The sequence below is a fragment of the Rhinoderma darwinii genome, unplaced genomic scaffold, assembly GCF_050947455.1.
Source record: "Rhinoderma darwinii isolate aRhiDar2 unplaced genomic scaffold, aRhiDar2.hap1 Scaffold_431, whole genome shotgun sequence".
Lineage (NCBI taxonomy): Eukaryota > Metazoa > Chordata > Amphibia > Anura > Rhinodermatidae > Rhinoderma > Rhinoderma darwinii.
Genome location: NW_027463823.1, coordinates 174,922 through 193,431, shown reverse-complemented (window position 1 = coordinate 193,431; position 18,510 = coordinate 174,922). Strand labels below are relative to the sequence as shown.

The 18,510-nt window shown below is 47.8% G+C and overlaps 12 non-coding genes across 12 annotated transcripts; all 12 read right to left on the bottom strand.

Moving 5' to 3' along the window:
• Positions 1–1,190: 1,190 nt before the first annotated feature.
• LOC142711710 (U2 spliceosomal RNA) lies at positions 1,191–1,381 on the bottom strand. Its single transcript, XR_012870065.1, has one exon. It is a non-coding gene; the product is annotated as a U2 spliceosomal RNA (small nuclear RNA).
• A 1,300-nt stretch (positions 1,382–2,681) lies between these two features.
• On the bottom strand, positions 2,682–2,872 carry LOC142711709 (U2 spliceosomal RNA). The gene has a single exon (XR_012870064.1). It is a non-coding gene; the product is annotated as a U2 spliceosomal RNA (small nuclear RNA).
• A 1,276-nt stretch (positions 2,873–4,148) lies between these two features.
• LOC142711708 (U2 spliceosomal RNA) lies at positions 4,149–4,339 on the bottom strand. Its single transcript, XR_012870063.1, has one exon. It is a non-coding gene; the product is annotated as a U2 spliceosomal RNA (small nuclear RNA).
• A 1,288-nt stretch (positions 4,340–5,627) lies between these two features.
• Positions 5,628–5,818, bottom strand: LOC142711707 (U2 spliceosomal RNA). Its single transcript, XR_012870062.1, has one exon. It is a non-coding gene; the product is annotated as a U2 spliceosomal RNA (small nuclear RNA).
• Positions 5,819–7,122: 1,304 nt separating this feature from the next.
• Positions 7,123–7,313, bottom strand: LOC142711706 (U2 spliceosomal RNA). The gene has a single exon (XR_012870061.1). It is a non-coding gene; the product is annotated as a U2 spliceosomal RNA (small nuclear RNA).
• Positions 7,314–8,597: 1,284 nt separating this feature from the next.
• Positions 8,598–8,788, bottom strand: LOC142711704 (U2 spliceosomal RNA). Its single transcript, XR_012870060.1, has one exon. It is a non-coding gene; the product is annotated as a U2 spliceosomal RNA (small nuclear RNA).
• Positions 8,789–10,080: 1,292 nt separating this feature from the next.
• Positions 10,081–10,271, bottom strand: LOC142711703 (U2 spliceosomal RNA). The gene has a single exon (XR_012870059.1). It is a non-coding gene; the product is annotated as a U2 spliceosomal RNA (small nuclear RNA).
• A 1,288-nt stretch (positions 10,272–11,559) lies between these two features.
• On the bottom strand, positions 11,560–11,750 carry LOC142711701 (U2 spliceosomal RNA). The gene has a single exon (XR_012870057.1). It is a non-coding gene; the product is annotated as a U2 spliceosomal RNA (small nuclear RNA).
• Positions 11,751–13,042: 1,292 nt separating this feature from the next.
• Positions 13,043–13,233, bottom strand: LOC142711700 (U2 spliceosomal RNA). Its single transcript, XR_012870056.1, has one exon. It is a non-coding gene; the product is annotated as a U2 spliceosomal RNA (small nuclear RNA).
• A 1,300-nt stretch (positions 13,234–14,533) lies between these two features.
• Positions 14,534–14,724, bottom strand: LOC142711699 (U2 spliceosomal RNA). Its single transcript, XR_012870055.1, has one exon. It is a non-coding gene; the product is annotated as a U2 spliceosomal RNA (small nuclear RNA).
• A 1,296-nt stretch (positions 14,725–16,020) lies between these two features.
• On the bottom strand, positions 16,021–16,211 carry LOC142711698 (U2 spliceosomal RNA). The gene has a single exon (XR_012870054.1). It is a non-coding gene; the product is annotated as a U2 spliceosomal RNA (small nuclear RNA).
• Positions 16,212–17,519: 1,308 nt separating this feature from the next.
• Positions 17,520–17,710, bottom strand: LOC142711697 (U2 spliceosomal RNA). The gene has a single exon (XR_012870053.1). It is a non-coding gene; the product is annotated as a U2 spliceosomal RNA (small nuclear RNA).
• Positions 17,711–18,510: the final 800 nt, after the last annotated feature.

Here is an 18,510-nt window from a genome sequence, read left to right as displayed (position 1 = left end):
TCACACACTCACAGCTACACGGGAGGTGAATAAAGGCCGGAGAGGAAGCCAGACAGGATTTGCTTCTTTTGCTTGCACCACAATGCAGTGCTGAAAGAGGAGGAATCTACATAAAAACGCCTTCCTGGCAACGCCCAAATGCCCTGCTGCCATGCAGATAAACACTGGCAGCGGCAGCAAGTGCATGCCCACAGCCACCCCTTGTTCCTTCACACCTTGTATCAGCTGTAATCCAGTCCAGTCCAGTGCTGCCTGCTGAGCAGCACTGACCAACACTGCCTGGGCCCAGGCTTTTATCTCTGAGGCCCCATTATGATGTCAGAAAGCTGGCTCTGGAATCCTGAGGGCTCCACTATGACACGTGCAAAGTTCCGTCTGAACTTTATATAAGACGGTGAGGCTCAGTCAGTCACTCAGTGTTGCCTGAGAGGGCAACACTGCAACAGCCGGCCGCCAGGCTGTCTTTTTTTTGCACAGCTAGTTGCCTCCAGGAGGCCACAAGAGGGAGACAAGGGACTGCAAAATGGAAAATAGGCATCCACCAACTTTACAGACAACTTCTCCTTGCTCCTACAACCTCCATCCTTGCACAGTTTGTTATTCTTCTAGGTAACATAGTAACAAATCCAAATTGCTGCTCTCTTTGTAGGCAAGCAAGGCTTTGTTGCAACTGCAATTCTTACTTCTTCTTGAAATGTAGGGACGACAGTACATTCCATCACATCCATCTAGTGTACACAGGTAGGTCCATTGTGGCGGGCAGGCGAGCGGGCGGGCTGCTTTATTGGCTGTTTGCTGTTCCCCTACTCCACTCCACTATTTGACTGTTGTGCTGCATCAATCAATCAATCAATCAATCAATCAATCAATCAATCAATCAATCAATCAATCAGTGGCTGGCTCAGGTGCAGCTCTTTAACTTACCTAAAAGGGAGGGCGGAGAGAAGACAAGGAAGGTGAATGAGGTGTTCCAATGTGAAATGCCGGAAACACAGAAACACAGACGACACACAACAAGAGGTGGCAATCTATTCATTAATTGCATTTAATCAATGAGCTCATTATCACTCATGCATTGTCCAACAGGTGTTGAAATAATGGGATTAAAAGGGGAGATCCCTTCAGAAAGACAGAAACAATAGCAAAGACAAAAAACACTTTTGGAATCTGCTTTTAGTCAACACATAAGGAAAGGGTGCACCGGTCCTGGAAATACTGCAATACCAGGTCAATGCGTGGAGTGGACAGAGCAAGCTCTATTTCCATCTCCCTGTTCTAAAAATCCATTTAATATATGGTCCCCAGATAGGGGACGTATCAGATATTAAACTGATAAGAACAGATACTACACTTGATCTTAGCCAAAAGGCCGAGAAGCGATAACCCGAACGGGCCGCGCGTTGCCCGAGCCTGCCCGATACTGCTGTTCAGCCCTTGCAGCGATTCAGCCTACTTCTAGGCAATTCCATGGGGCCCTGCAGGCTCACACACTCACAGCTACACGGGAGGTGAATAAAGGCCGGAGAGGAAGCCAGACAGGATTTGCTTCTTTTGCTTGCACCACAATGCAGTGCTGAAAGAGGAGGAATCTACATAAAAACGCCTTCCTGGCAACGCCCAAATGCCCTGCTGCCATGCAGATAAACACTGGCAGCGGCAGCAAGTGCATGCCCACAGCCACCCCTTGTTCCTTCACACCTTGTATCAGCTGTAATCCAGTCCAGTCCAGTGCTGCCTGCTGAGCAGCACTGACCAACACTGCCTGGGCCCAGGCTTTTATCTCTGAGGCCCCATTATGATGTCAGAAAGCTGGCTCTGGAATCCTGAGGGCTCCACTATGACACGTGCAAAGTTCCGTCTGAACTTTATATAAGACGGTGAGGCTCAGTCAGTCACTCAGTGTTGCCTGAGAGGGCAACACTGCAACAGCCGGCCGCCAGGCTGTCTTTTTTTTGCACAGCTAGTTGCCTCCAGGAGGCCACAAGAGGGAGACAAGGGACTGCAAAATGGAAAATAGGCATCCACCAACTTTACAGACAACTTCTCCTTGCTCCTACAACCTCCATCCTTGCACAGTTTGTTATTCTTCTAGGTAACATAGTAACAAATCCAAATTGCTGCTCTCTTTGTAGGCAAGCAAGGCTTTGTTGCAACTGCAATTCTTACTTCTTCTTGAAATGTAGGGACGACAGTACATTCCATCACATCCATCTAGTGTACACAGGTAGGTCCATTGTGGCGGGCAGGCGAGCGGGCGGGCTGCTTTATTGGCTGTTTGCTGTTCCCCTACTCCACTCCACTATTTGACTGTTGTGCTGCATCAATCAATCAATCAATCAATCAATCAATCAATCAATCAATCAATCAATCAATCAATCAATCAGTGGCTGGCTCAGGTGCAGCTCTTTAACTTACCTAAAAGGGAGGGCGGAGAGAAGACAAGGAAGGTGAATGAGGTGTTCCAATGTGAAATGCTGGAAACACAGAAACACAGACGACACACAACAAGAGGTGGCAATCTATTCATTAATTGCATTTAATCAATGAGCTCATTATCACTCATGCATTGTCCAACAGGTGTTGAAATAATGGGATTAAAAGGGGAGATCCCTTCAGAAAGACAGAAACAATAGCAAAGACAAAAAACACTTTTGGAATCTGCTTTTAGTCAACACATAAGGAAAGGGTGCACCGGTCCTGGAAATACTGCAATACCAGGTCAATGCGTGGAGTGGACAGAGCAAGCTCTATTTCCATCTCCCTGTTCTAAAAATCCATTTAATATATGGTCCCCAGATAGGGGACGTATCAGATATTAAACTGATAAGAACAGATACTACACTTGATCTTAGCCAAAAGGCCGAGAAGCGATAACCCGAACGGGCCGCGCGTTGCCCGAGCCTGCCCGATACTGCTGTTCAGCCCTTGCAGCGATTCAGCCTACTTCTAGGCAATTCCATGGGGCCCTGCAGGCTCACACACTCACAGCTACACGGGAGGTGAATAAAGGCCGGAGAGGAAGCCAGACAGGATTTGCTTCTTTTGCTTGCACCACAATGCAGTGCTGAAAGAGGAGGAATCTACATAAAAACGCCTTCCTGGCAACGCCCAAATGCCCTGCTGCCATGCAGATAAACACTGGCAGCGGCAGCAAGTGCATGCCCACAGCCACCCCTTGTTCCTTCACACCTTGTATCAGCTGTAATCCAGTCCAGTCCAGTGCTGCCTGCTGAGCAGCACTGACCAACACTGCCTGGGCCCAGGCTTTTATCTCTGAGGCCCCATTATGATGTCAGAAAGCTGGCTCTGGAATCCTGAGGGCTCCACTATGACACGTGCAAAGTTCCGTCTGAACTTTATATAAGACGGTGAGGCTCAGTCAGTCACTCAGTGTTGCCTGAGAGGGCAACACTGCAACAGCCGGCCGCCAGGCTGTCTTTTTTTTGCACAGCTAGTTGCCTCCAGGAGGCCACAAGAGGGAGACAAGGGACTGCAAAATGGAAAATAGGCATCCACCAACTTTACAGACAACTTCTCCTTGCTCCTACAACCTCCATCCTTGCACAGTTTGTTATTCTTCTAGGTAACATAGTAACAAATCCAAATTGCTGCTCTCTTTGTAGGCAAGCAAGGCTTTGTTGCAACTGCAATTCTTACTTCTTCTTGAAATGTAGGGACGACAGTACATTCCATCACATCCATCTAGTGTACACAGGTAGGTCCATTGTGGCGGGCAGGCGAGCGGGCGGGCTGCTTTATTGGCTGTTTGCTGTTCCCCTACTCCACTCCACTATTTGACTGTTGTGCTGCATCAATCAATCAATCAATCAATCAATCAATCAATCAATCAGTGGCTGGCTCAGGTGCAGCTCTTTAACTTACCTAAAAGGGAGGGCGGAGAGAAGACAAGGAAGGTGAATGAGGTGTTCCAATGTGAAATGCCGGAAACACAGAAACACAGACGACACACAACAAGAGGTGGCAATCTATTCATTAATTGCATTTAATCAATGAGCTCATTATCACTCATGCATTGTCCAACAGGTGTTGAAATAATGGGATTAAAAGGGGAGATCCCTTCAGAAAGACAGAAACAATAGCAAAGACAAAAAACACTTTTGGAATCTGCTTTTAGTCAACACATAAGGAAAGGGTGCACCGGTCCTGGAAATACTGCAATACCAGGTCAATGCGTGGAGTGGACAGAGCAAGCTCTATTTCCATCTCCCTGTTCTAAAAATCCATTTAATATATGGTCCCCAGATAGGGGACGTATCAGATATTAAACTGATAAGAACAGATACTACACTTGATCTTAGCCAAAAGGCCGAGAAGCGATAACCCGAACGGGCCGCGCGTTGCCCGAGCCTGCCCGATACTGCTGTTCAGCCCTTGCAGCGATTCAGCCTACTTCTAGGCAATTCCATGGGGCCCTGCAGGCTCACACACTCACAGCTACACGGGAGGTGAATAAAGGCCGGAGAGGAAGCCAGACAGGATTTGCTTCTTTTGCTTGCACCACAATGCAGTGCTGAAAGAGGAGGAATCTACATAAAAACGCCTTCCTGGCAACGCCCAAATGCCCTGCTGCCATGCAGATAAACACTGGCAGCGGCAGCAAGTGCATGCCCACAGCCACCCCTTGTTCCTTCACACCTTGTATCAGCTGTAATCCAGTCCAGTCCAGTGCTGCCTGCTGAGCAGCACTGACCAACACTGCCTGGGCCCAGGCTTTTATCTCTGAGGCCCCATTATGATGTCAGAAAGCTGGCTCTGGAATCCTGAGGGCTCCACTATGACACGTGCAAAGTTCCGTCTGAACTTTATATAAGACGGTGAGGCTCAGTCAGTCACTCAGTGTTGCCTGAGAGGGCAACACTGCAACAGCCGGCCGCCAGGCTGTCTTTTTTTTGCACAGCTAGTTGCCTCCAGGAGGCCACAAGAGGGAGACAAGGGACTGCAAAATGGAAAATAGGCATCCACCAACTTTACAGACAACTTCTCCTTGCTCCTACAACCTCCATCCTTGCACAGTTTGTTATTCTTCTAGGTAACATAGTAACAAATCCAAATTGCTGCTCTCTTTGTAGGCAAGCAAGGCTTTGTTGCAACTGCAATTCTTACTTCTTCTTGAAATGTAGGGACGACAGTACATTCCATCACATCCATCTAGTGTACACAGGTAGGTCCATTGTGGCGGGCAGGCGAGCGGGCGGGCTGCTTTATTGGCTGTTTGCTGTTCCCCTACTCCACTCCACTATTTGACTGTTGTGCTGCATCAATCAATCAATCAATCAATCAATCAATCAATCAATCAATCAATCAATCAGTGGCTGGCTCAGGTGCAGCTCTTTAACTTACCTAAAAGGGAGGGCGGAGAGAAGACAAGGAAGGTGAATGAGGTGTTCCAATGTGAAATGCCGGAAACACAGAAACACAGACGACACACAACAAGAGGTGGCAATCTATTCATTAATTGCATTTAATCAATGAGCTCATTATCACTCATGCATTGTCCAACAGGTGTTGAAATAATGGGATTAAAAGGGGAGATCCCTTCAGAAAGACAGAAACAATAGCAAAGACAAAAAACACTTTTGGAATCTGCTTTTAGTCAACACATAAGGAAAGGGTGCACCGGTCCTGGAAATACTGCAATACCAGGTCAATGCGTGGAGTGGACAGAGCAAGCTCTATTTCCATCTCCCTGTTCTAAAAATCCATTTAATATATGGTCCCCAGATAGGGGACGTATCAGATATTAAACTGATAAGAACAGATACTACACTTGATCTTAGCCAAAAGGCCGAGAAGCGATAACCCGAACGGGCCGCGCGTTGCCCGAGCCTGCCCGATACTGCTGTTCAGCCCTTGCAGCGATTCAGCCTACTTCTAGGCAATTCCATGGGGCCCTGCAGGCTCACACACTCACAGCTACACGGGAGGTGAATAAAGGCCGGAGAGGAAGCCAGACAGGATTTGCTTCTTTTGCTTGCACCACAATGCAGTGCTGAAAGAGGAGGAATCTACATAAAAATGCCTTCCTGGCAACGCCCAAATGCCCTGCTGCCATGCAGATAAACACTGGCAGCGGCAGCAAGTGCATGCCCACAGCCACCCCTTGTTCCTTCACACCTTGTATCAGCTGTAATCCAGTCCAGTCCAGTGCTGCCTGCTGAGCAGCACTGACCAACACTGCCTGGGCCCAGGCTTTTATCTCTGAGGCCCCATTATGATGTCAGAAAGCTGGCTCTGGAATCCTGAGGGCTCCACTATGACACGTGCAAAGTTCCGTCTGAACTTTATATAAGACGGTGAGGCTCAGTCAGTCACTCAGTGTTGCCTGAGAGGGCAACACTGCAACAGCCGGCCGCCAGGCTGTCTTTTTTTTGCACAGCTAGTTGCCTCCAGGAGGCCACAAGAGGGAGACAAGGGACTGCAAAATGGAAAATAGGCATCCACCAACTTTACAGACAACTTCTCCTTGCTCCTACAACCTCCATCCTTGCACAGTTTGTTATTCTTCTAGGTAACATAGTAACAAATCCAAATTGCTGCTCTCTTTGTAGGCAAGCAAGGCTTTGTTGCAACTGCAATTCTTACTTCTTCTTGAAATGTAGGGACGACAGTACATTCCATCACATCCATCTAGTGTACACAGGTAGGTCCATTGTGGCGGGCAGGCGAGCGGGCGGGCTGCTTTATTGGCTGTTTGCTGTTCCCCTACTCCACTCCACTATTTGACTGTTGTGCTGCATCAATCAATCAATCAATCAATCAATCAATCAATCAATCAATCAATCAATCAATCAATCAATCAATCAGTGGCTGGCTCAGGTGCAGCTCTTTAACTTACCTAAAAGGGAGGGCGGAGAGAAGACAAGGAAGGTGAATGAGGTGTTCCAATGTGAAATGCCGGAAACACAGAAACACAGACGACACACAACAAGAGGTGGCAATCTATTCATTAATTGCATTTAATCAATGAGCTCATTATCACTCATGCATTGTCCAACAGGTGTTGAAATAATGGGATTAAAAGGGGAGATCCCTTCAGAAAGACAGAAACAATAGCAAAGACAAAAAACACTTTTGGAATCTGCTTTTAGTCAACACATAAGGAAAGGGTGCACCGGTCCTGGAAATACTGCAATACCAGGTCAATGCGTGGAGTGGACAGAGCAAGCTCTATTTCCATCTCCCTGTTCTAAAAATCCATTTAATATATGGTCCCCAGATAGGGGACGTATCAGATATTAAACTGATAAGAACAGATACTACACTTGATCTTAGCCAAAAGGCCGAGAAGCGATAACCCGAACGGGCCGCGCGTTGCCCGAGCCTGCCCGATACTGCTGTTCAGCCCTTGCAGCGATTCAGCCTACTTCTAGGCAATTCCATGGGGCCCTGCAGGCTCACACACTCACAGCTACACGGGAGGTGAATAAAGGCCGGAGAGGAAGCCAGACAGGATTTGCTTCTTTTGCTTGCACCACAATGCAGTGCTGAAAGAGGAGGAATCTACATAAAAACGCCTTCCTGGCAACGCCCAAATGCCCTGCTGCCATGCAGATAAACACTGGCAGCGGCAGCAAGTGCATGCCCACAGCCACCCCTTGTTCCTTCACACCTTGTATCAGCTGTAATCCAGTCCAGTCCAGTGCTGCCTGCTGAGCAGCACTGACCAACACTGCCTGGGCCCAGGCTTTTATCTCTGAGGCCCCATTATGATGTCAGAAAGCTGGCTCTGGAATCCTGAGGGCTCCACTATGACACGTGCAAAGTTCCGTCTGAACTTTATATAAGACGGTGAGGCTCAGTCAGTCACTCAGTGTTGCCTGAGAGGGCAACACTGCAACAGCCGGCCGCCAGGCTGTCTTTTTTTTGCACAGCTAGTTGCCTCCAGGAGGCCACAAGAGGGAGACAAGGGACTGCAAAATGGAAAATAGGCATCCACCAACTTTACAGACAACTTCTCCTTGCTCCTACAACCTCCATCCTTGCACAGTTTGTTATTCTTCTAGGTAACATAGTAACAAATCCAAATTGCTGCTCTCTTTGTAGGCAAGCAAGGCTTTGTTGCAACTGCAATTCTTACTTCTTCTTGAAATGTAGGGACGACAGTACATTCCATCACATCCATCTAGTGTACACAGGTAGGTCCATTGTGGCGGGCAGGCGAGCGGGCGGGCTGCTTTATTGGCTGTTTGCTGTTCCCCTACTCCACTCCACTATTTGACTGTTGTGCTGCATCAATCAATCAATCAATCAATCAATCAATCAATCAATCAATCAATCAGTGGCTGGCTCAGGTGCAGCTATTTAACTTACCTAAAAGGGAGGGCGGAGAGAAGACAAGGAAGGTGAATGAGGTGTTCCAATGTGAAATGCCGGAAACACAGAAACACAGACGACACACAACAAGAGGTGGCAATCTATTCATTAATTGCATTTAATCAATGAGCTCATTATCACTCATGCATTGTCCAACAGGTGTTGAAATAATGGGATTAAAAGGGGAGATCCCTTCAGAAAGACAGAAACAATAGCAAAGACAAAAAACACTTTTGGAATCTGCTTTTAGTCAACACATAAGGAAAGGGTGCACCGGTCCTGGAAATACTGCAATACCAGGTCAATGCGTGGAGTGGACAGAGCAAGCTCTATTTCCATCTCCCTGTTCTAAAAATCCATTTAATATATGGTCCCCAGATAGGGGACGTATCAGATATTAAACTGATAAGAACAGATACTACACTTGATCTTAGCCAAAAGGCCGAGAAGCGATAACCCGAACGGGCCGCGCGTTGCCCGAGCCTGCCCGATACTGCTGTTCAGCCCTTGCAGCGATTCAGCCTACTTCTAGGCAATTCCATGGGGCCCTGCAGGCTCACACACTCACAGCTACACGGGAGGTGAATAAAGGCCGGAGAGGAAGCCAGACAGGATTTGCTTCTTTTGCTTGCACCACAATGCAGTGCTGAAAGAGGAGGAATCTACATAAAAACGCCTTCCTGGCAACGCCCAAATGCCCTGCTGCCATGCAGATAAACACTGGCAGCGGCAGCAAGTGCATGCCCACAGCCACCCCTTGTTCCTTCACACCTTGTATCAGCTGTAATCCAGTCCAGTCCAGTGCTGCCTGCTGAGCAGCACTGACCAACACTGCCTGGGCCCAGGCTTTTATCTCTGAGGCCCCATTATGATGTCAGAAAGCTGGCTCTGGAATCCTGAGGGCTCCACTATGACACGTGCAAAGTTCCGTCTGAACTTTATATAAGACGGTGAGGCTCAGTCAGTCACTCAGTGTTGCCTGAGAGGGCAACACTGCAACAGCCGGCCGCCAGGCTGTCTTTTTTTTGCACAGCTAGTTGCCTCCAGGAGGCCACAAGAGGGAGACAAGGGACTGCAAAATGGAAAATAGGCATCCACCAACTTTACAGACAACTTCTCCTTGCTCCTACAACCTCCATCCTTGCACAGTTTGTTATTCTTCTAGGTAACATAGTAACAAATCCAAATTGCTGCTCTCTTTGTAGGCAAGCAAGGCTTTGTTGCAACTGCAATTCTTACTTCTTCTTGAAATGTAGGGACGACAGTACATTCCATCACATCCATCTAGTGTACACAGGTAGGTCCATTGTGGCGGGCAGGCGAGCGGGCGGGCTGCTTTATTGGCTGTTTGCTGTTCCCCTACTCCACTCCACTATTTGACTGTTGTGCTGCATCAATCAATCAATCAATCAATCAATCAATCAATCAATCAATCAATCAATCAATCAGTGGCTGGCTCAGGTGCAGCTCTTTAACTTACCTAAAAGGGAGGGCGGAGAGAAGACAAGGAAGGTGAATGAGGTGTTCCAATGTGAAATGCCGGAAACACAGAAACACAGACGACACACAACAAGAGGTGGCAATCTATTCATTAATTGCATTTAATCAATGAGCTCATTATCACTCATGCATTGTCCAACAGGTGTTGAAATAATGGGATTAAAAGGGGAGATCCCTTCAGAAAGACAGAAACAATAGCAAAGACAAAAAACACTTTTGGAATCTGCTTTTAGTCAACACATAAGGAAAGGGTGCACCGGTCCTGGAAATACTGCAATACCAGGTCAATGCGTGGAGTGGACAGAGCAAGCTCTATTTCCATCTCCCTGTTCTAAAAATCCATTTAATATATGGTCCCCAGATAGGGGACGTATCAGATATTAAACTGATAAGAACAGATACTACACTTGATCTTAGCCAAAAGGCCGAGAAGCGATAACCCGAACGGGCCGCGCGTTGCCCGAGCCTGCCCGATACTGCTGTTCAGCCCTTGCAGCGATTCAGCCTACTTCTAGGCAATTCCATGGGGCCCTGCAGGCTCACACACTCACAGCTACACGGGAGGTGAATAAAGGCCGGAGAGGAAGCCAGACAGGATTTGCTTCTTTTGCTTGCACCACAATGCAGTGCTGAAAGAGGAGGAATCTACATAAAAACGCCTTCCTGGCAACGCCCAAATGCCCTGCTGCCATGCAGATAAACACTGGCAGCGGCAGCAAGTGCATGCCCACAGCCACCCCTTGTTCCTTCACACCTTGTATCAGCTGTAATCCAGTCCAGTCCAGTGCTGCCTGCTCAGCACTGACCAACACTGCCTGGGCCCAGGCTTTTATCTCTGAGGCCCCATTATGATGTCAGAAAGCTGGCTCTGGAATCCTGAGGGCTCCACTATGACACGTGCAAAGTTCCGTCTGAACTTTATATAAGACGGTGAGGCTCAGTCAGTCACTCAGTGTTGCCTGAGAGGGCAACACTGCAACAGCCGGCCGCCAGGCTGTCTTTTTTTTGCACAGCTAGTTGCCTCCAGGAGGCCACAAGAGGGAGACAAGGGACTGCAAAATGGAAAATAGGCATCCACCAACTTTACAGACAACTTCTCCTTGCTCCTACAACCTCCATCCTTGCACAGTTTGTTATTCTTCTAGGTAACATAGTAACAAATCCAAATTGCTGCTCTCTTTGTAGGCAAGCAAGGCTTTGTTGCAACTGCAATTCTTACTTCTTCTTGAAATGTAGGGACGACAGTACATTCCATCACATCCATCTAGTGTACACAGGTAGGTCCATTGTGGCGGGCAGGCGAGCGGGCGGGCTGCTTTATTGGCTGTTTGCTGTTCCCCTACTCCACTCCACTATTTGACTGTTGTGCTGCTCAATCAATCAATCAATCAATCAATCAATCAATCAATCAATCAATCAATCAATCAGTGGCTGGCTCAGGTGCAGCTATTTAACTTACCTAAAAGGGAGGGCGGAGAGAAGACAAGGAAGGTGAATGAGGTGTTCCAATGTGAAATGCCGGAAACACAGAAACACAGACGACACACAACAAGAGGTGGCAATCTATTCATTAATTGCATTTAATCAATGAGCTCATTATCACTCATGCATTGTCCAACAGGTGTTGAAATAATGGGATTAAAAGGGGAGATCCCTTCAGAAAGACAGAAACAATAGCAAAGACAAAAAACACTTTTGGAATCTGCTTTTAGTCAACACATAAGGAAAGGGTGCACCGGTCCTGGAAATACTGCAATACCAGGTCAATGCGTGGAGTGGACAGAGCAAGCTCTATTTCCATCTCCCTGTTCTAAAAATCCATTTAATATATGGTCCCCAGATAGGGGACGTATCAGATATTAAACTGATAAGAACAGATACTACACTTGATCTTAGCCAAAAGGCCGAGAAGCGATAACCCGAACGGGCCGCGCGTTGCCCGAGCCTGCCCGATACTGCTGTTCAGCCCTTGCAGCGATTCAGCCTACTTCTAGGCAATTCCATGGGGCCCTGCAGGCTCACACACTCACAGCTACACGGGAGGTGAATAAAGGCCGGAGAGGAAGCCAGACAGGATTTGCTTCTTTTGCTTGCACCACAATGCAGTGCTGAAAGAGGAGGAATCTACATAAAAACGCCTTCCTGGCAACGCCCAAATGCCCTGCTGCCATGCAGATAAACACTGGCAGCGGCAGCAAGTGCATGCCCACAGCCACCCCTTGTTCCTTCACACCTTGTATCAGCTGTAATCCAGTCCAGTCCAGTGCTGCCTGCTGAGCAGCACTGACCAACACTGCCTGGGCCCAGGCTTTTATCTCTGAGGCCCCATTATGATGTCAGAAAGCTGGCTCTGGAATCCTGAGGGCTCCACTATGACACGTGCAAAGTTCCGTCTGAACTTTATATAAGACGGTGAGGCTCAGTCAGTCACTCAGTGTTGCCTGAGAGGGCAACACTGCAACAGCCGGCCGCCAGGCTGTCTTTTTTTTGCACAGCTAGTTGCCTCCAGGAGGCCACAAGAGGGAGACAAGGGACTGCAAAATGGAAAATAGGCATCCACCAACTTTACAGACAACTTCTCCTTGCTCCTACAACCTCCATCCTTGCACAGTTTGTTATTCTTCTAGGTAACATAGTAACAAATCCAAATTGCTGCTCTCTTTGTAGGCAAGCAAGGCTTTGTTGCAACTGCAATTCTTACTTCTTCTTGAAATGTAGGGACGACAGTACATTCCATCACATCCATCTAGTGTACACAGGTAGGTCCATTGTGGCGGGCAGGCGAGCGGGCGGGCTGCTTTATTGGCTGTTTGCTGTTCCCCTACTCCACTCCACTATTTGACTGTTGTGCTGCATCAATCAATCAATCAATCAATCAATCAATCAATCAATCAATCAATCAATCAATCAGTGGCTGGCTCAGGTGCAGCTCTTTAACTTACCTAAAAGGGAGGGCGGAGAGAAGACAAGGAAGGTGAATGAGGTGTTCCAATGTGAAATGCCGGAAACACAGAAACACAGACGACACACAACAAGAGGTGGCAATCTATTCATTAATTGCATTTAATCAATGAGCTCATTATCACTCATGCATTGTCCAACAGGTGTTGAAATAATGGGATTAAAAGGGGAGATCCCTTCAGAAAGACAGAAACAATAGCAAAGACAAAAAACACTTTTGGAATCTGCTTTTAGTCAACACATAAGGAAAGGGTGCACCGGTCCTGGAAATACTGCAATACCAGGTCAATGCGTGGAGTGGACAGAGCAAGCTCTATTTCCATCTCCCTGTTCTAAAAATCCATTTAATATATGGTCCCCAGATAGGGGACGTATCAGATATTAAACTGATAAGAACAGATACTACACTTGATCTTAGCCAAAAGGCCGAGAAGCGATAACCCGAACGGGCCGCGCGTTGCCCGAGCCTGCCCGATACTGCTGTTCAGCCCTTGCAGCGATTCAGCCTACTTCTAGGCAATTCCATGGGGCCCTGCAGGCTCACACACTCACAGCTACACGGGAGGTGAATAAAGGCCGGAGAGGAAGCCAGACAGGATTTGCTTCTTTTGCTTGCACCACAATGCAGTGCTGAAAGAGGAGGAATCTACATAAAAACGCCTTCCTGGCAACGCCCAAATGCCCTGCTGCCATGCAGATAAACACTGGCAGCGGCAGCAAGTGCATGCCCACAGCCACCCCTTGTTCCTTCACACCTTGTATCAGCTGTAATCCAGTCCAGTCCAGTGCTGCCTGCTGAGCAGCACTGACCAACACTGCCTGGGCCCAGGCTTTTATCTCTGAGGCCCCATTATGATGTCAGAAAGCTGGCTCTGGAATCCTGAGGGCTCCACTATGACACGTGCAAAGTTCCGTCTGAACTTTATATAAGACGGTGAGGCTCAGTCAGTCACTCAGTGTTGCCTGAGAGGGCAACACTGCAACAGCCAGCCGCCAGGCTGTCTTTTTTTTGCACAGCTAGTTGCCTCCAGGAGGCCACAAGAGGGAGACAAGGGACTGCAAAATGGAAAATAGGCATCCACCAACTTTACAGACAACTTCTCCTTGCTCCTACAACCTCCATCCTTGCACAGTTTGTTATTCTTCTAGGTAACATAGTAACAAATCCAAATTGCTGCTCTCTTTGTAGGCAAGCAAGGCTTTGTTGCAACTGCAATTCTTACTTCTTCTTGAAATGTAGGGACGACAGTACATTCCATCACATCCATCTAGTGTACACAGGTAGGTCCATTGTGGCGGGCAGGCGAGCGGGCGGGCTGCTTTATTGGCTGTTTGCTGTTCCCCTACTCCACTCCACTATTTGACTGTTGTGCTGCATCAATCAATCAATCAATCAATCAATCAATCAATCAATCAATCAATCAATCAATCAATCAATCAGTGGCTGGCTCAGGTGCAGCTCTTTAACTTACCTAAAAGGGAGGGCGGAGAGAAGACAAGGAAGGTGAATGAGGTGTTCCAATGTGAAATGCCGGAAACACAGAAACACAGACGACACACAACAAGAGGTGGCAATCTATTCATTAATTGCATTTAATCAATGAGCTCATTATCACTCATGCATTGTCCAACAGGTGTTGAAATAATGGGATTAAAAGGGGAGATCCCTTCAGAAAGACAGAAACAATAGCAAAGACAAAAAACACTTTTGGAATCTGCTTTTAGTCAACACATAAGGAAAGGGTGCACCGGTCCTGGAAATACTGCAATACCAGGTCAATGCGTGGAGTGGACAGAGCAAGCTCTATTTCCATCTCCCTGTTCTAAAAATCCATTTAATATATGGTCCCCAGATAGGGGACGTATCAGATATTAAACTGATAAGAACAGATACTACACTTGATCTTAGCCAAAAGGCCGAGAAGCGATAACCCGAACGGGCCGCGCGTTGCCCGAGCCTGCCCGATACTGCTGTTCAGCCCTTGCAGCGATTCAGCCTACTTCTAGGCAATTCCATGGGGCCCTGCAGGCTCACACACTCACAGCTACACGGGAGGTGAATAAAGGCCGGAGAGGAAGCCAGACAGGATTTGCTTCTTTTGCTTGCACCACAATGCAGTGCTGAAAGAGGAGGAATCTACATAAAAACGCCTTCCTGGCAACGCCCAAATGCCCTGCTGCCATGCAGATAAACACTGGCAGCGGCAGCAAGTGCATGCCCACAGCCACCCCTTGTTCCTTCACACCTTGTATCAGCTGTAATCCAGTCCAGTCCAGTGCTGCCTGCTGAGCAGCACTGACCAACACTGCCTGGGCCCAGGCTTTTATCTCTGAGGCCCCATTATGATGTCAGAAAGCTGGCTCTGGAATCCTGAGGGCTCCACTATGACACGTGCAAAGTTCCGTCTGAACTTTATATAAGACGGTGAGGCTCAGTCAGTCACTCAGTGTTGCCTGAGAGGGCAACACTGCAACAGCCGGCCGCCAGGCTGTCTTTTTTTTGCACAGCTAGTTGCCTCCAGGAGGCCACAAGAGGGAGACAAGGGACTGCAAAATGGAAAATAGGCATCCACCAACTTTACAGACAACTTCTCCTTGCTCCTACAACCTCCATCCTTGCACAGTTTGTTATTCTTCTAGGTAACATAGTAACAAATCCAAATTGCTGCTCTCTTTGTAGGCAAGCAAGGCTTTGTTGCAACTGCAATTCTTACTTCTTCTTGAAATGTAGGGACGACAGTACATTCCATCACATCCATCTAGTGTACACAGGTAGGTCCATTGTGGCGGGCAGGCGAGCGGGCGGGCTGCTTTATTGGCTGTTTGCTGTTCCCCTACTCCACTCCACTATTTGACTGTTGTGCTGCATCAATCAATCAATCAATCAATCAATCAATCAATCAATCAATCAATCAATCAATCAATCAGTGGCTGGCTCAGGTGCAGCTCTTTAACTTACCTAAAAGGGAGGGCGGAGAGAAGACAAGGAAGGTGAATGAGGTGTTCCAATGTGAAATGCCGGAAACACAGAAACACAGACGACACACAACAAGAGGTGGCAATCTATTCATTAATTGCATTTAATCAATGAGCTCATTATCACTCATGCATTGTCCAACAGGTGTTGAAATAATGGGATTAAAAGGGGAGATCCCTTCAGAAAGACAGAAACAATAGCAAAGACAAAAAACACTTTTGGAATCTGCTTTTAGTCAACACATAAGGAAAGGGTGCACCGGTCCTGGAAATACTGCAATACCAGGTCAATGCGTGGAGTGGACAGAGCAAGCTCTATTTCCATCTCCCTGTTCTAAAAATCCATTTAATATATGGTCCCCAGATAGGGGACGTATCAGATATTAAACTGATAAGAACAGATACTACACTTGATCTTAGCCAAAAGGCCGAGAAGCGATAACCCGAACGGGCCGCGCGTTGCCCGAGCCTGCCCGATACTGCTGTTCAGCCCTTGCAGCGATTCAGCCTACTTCTAGGCAATTCCATGGGGCCCTGCAGGCTCACACACTCACAGCTACACGGGAGGTGAATAAAGGCCGGAGAGGAAGCCAGACAGGATTTGCTTCTTTTGCTTGCACCACAATGCAGTGCTGAAAGAGGAGGAATCTACATAAAAACGCCTTCCTGGCAACGCCCAAATGCCCTGCTGCCATGCAGATAAACACTGGCAGCGGCAGCAAGTGCATGCCCACAGCCACCCCTTGTTCCTTCACACCTTGTATCAGCTGTAATCCAGTCCAGTCCAGTGCTGCCTGCTGAGCAGCACTGACCAACACTGCCTGGGCCCAGGCTTTTATCTCTGAGGCCCCATTATGATGTCAGAAAGCTGGCTCTGGAATCCTGAGGGCTCCACTATGACACGTGCAAAGTTCCGTCTGAACTTTATATAAGACGGTGAGGCTCAGTCAGTCACTCAGTGTTGCCTGAGAGGGCAACACTGCAACAGCCGGCCGCCAGGCTGTCTTTTTTTTGCACAGCTAGTTGCCTCCAGGAGGCCACAAGAGGGAGACAAGGGACTGCAAAATGGAAAATAGGCATCCACCAACTTTACAGACAACTTCTCCTTGCTCCTACAACCTCCATCCTTGCACAGTTTGTTATTCTTCTAGGTAACATAGTAACAAATCCAAATTGCTGCTCTCTTTGTAGGCAAGCAAGGCTTTGTTGCAACTGCAATTCTTACTTCTTCTTGAAATGTAGGGACGACAGTACATTCCATCACATCCATCTAGTGTACACAGGTAGGTCCATTGTGGCGGGCAGGCGAGCGGGCGGGCTGCTTTATTGGCTGTTTGCTGTTCCCCTACTCCACTCCACTATTTGACTGTTGTGCTGCATCAATCAATCAATCAATCAATCAATCAATCAATCAATCAATCAATCAATCAATCAATCAATCAATCAATCAGTGGCTGGCTCAGGTGCAGCTCTTTAACTTACCTAAAAGGGAGGGCGGAGAGAAGACAAGGAAGGTGAATGAGGTGTTCCAATGTGAAATGCCGGAAACACAGAAACACAGACGACACACAACAAGAGGTGGCAATCTATTCATTAATTGCATTTAATCAATGAGCTCATTATCACTCATGCATTGTCCAACAGGTGTTGAAATAATGGGATTAAAAGGGGAGATCCCTTCAGAAAGACAGAAACAATAGCAAAGACAAAAAACACTTTTGGAATCTGCTTTTAGTCAACACATAAGGAAAGGGTGCACCGGTCCTGGAAATACTGCAATACCAGGTCAATGCGTGGAGTGGACAGAGCAAGCTCTATTTCCATCTCCCTGTTCTAAAAATCCATTTAATATATGGTCCCCAGATAGGGGACGTATCAGATATTAAACTGATAAGAACAGATACTACACTTGATCTTAGCCAAAAGGCCGAGAAGCGATAACCCGAACGGGCCGCGCGTTGCCCGAGCCTGCCCGATACTGCTGTTCAGCCCTTGCAGCGATTCAGCCTACTTCTAGGCAATTCCATGGGGCCCTGCAGGCTCACACACTCACAGCTACACGGGAGGTGAATAAAGGCCGGAGAGGAAGCCAGACAGGATTTGCTTCTTTTGCTTGCACCACAATGCAGTGCTGAAAGAGGAGGAATCTACATAAAAACGCCTTCCTGGCAACGCCCAAATGCCCTGCTGCCATGCAGATAAACACTGGCAGCGGCAGCAAGTGCATGCCCACAGCCACCCCTTGTTCCTTCACACCTTGTATCAGCTGTAATCCAGTCCAGTCCAGTGCTGCCTGCTGAGCAGCACTGACCAACACTGCCTGGGCCCAGGCTTTTATCTCTGAGGCCCCATTATGATGTCAGAAAGCTGGCTCTGGAATCCTGAGGGCTCCACTATGACACGTGCAAAGTTCCGTCTGAACTTTATATAAGACGGTGAGGCTCAGTCAGTCACTCAGTGTTGCCTGAGAGGGCAACACTGCAACAGCCGGCCGCCAGGCTGTCTTTTTTTTGCACAGCTAGTTGCCTCCAGGAGGCCACAAGAGGGAGACAAGGGACTGCAAAATGGAAAATAGGCATCCACCAACTTTACAGACAACTTCTCCTTGCTCCTACAACCTCCATCCTTGCACAGTTTGTTATTCTTCTAGGTAACATAGTAACAAATCCAAATTGCTGCTCTCTTTGTAGGCAAGCAAGGCTTTGTTGCAACTGCAATTCTTACTTCTTCTTGAAATGT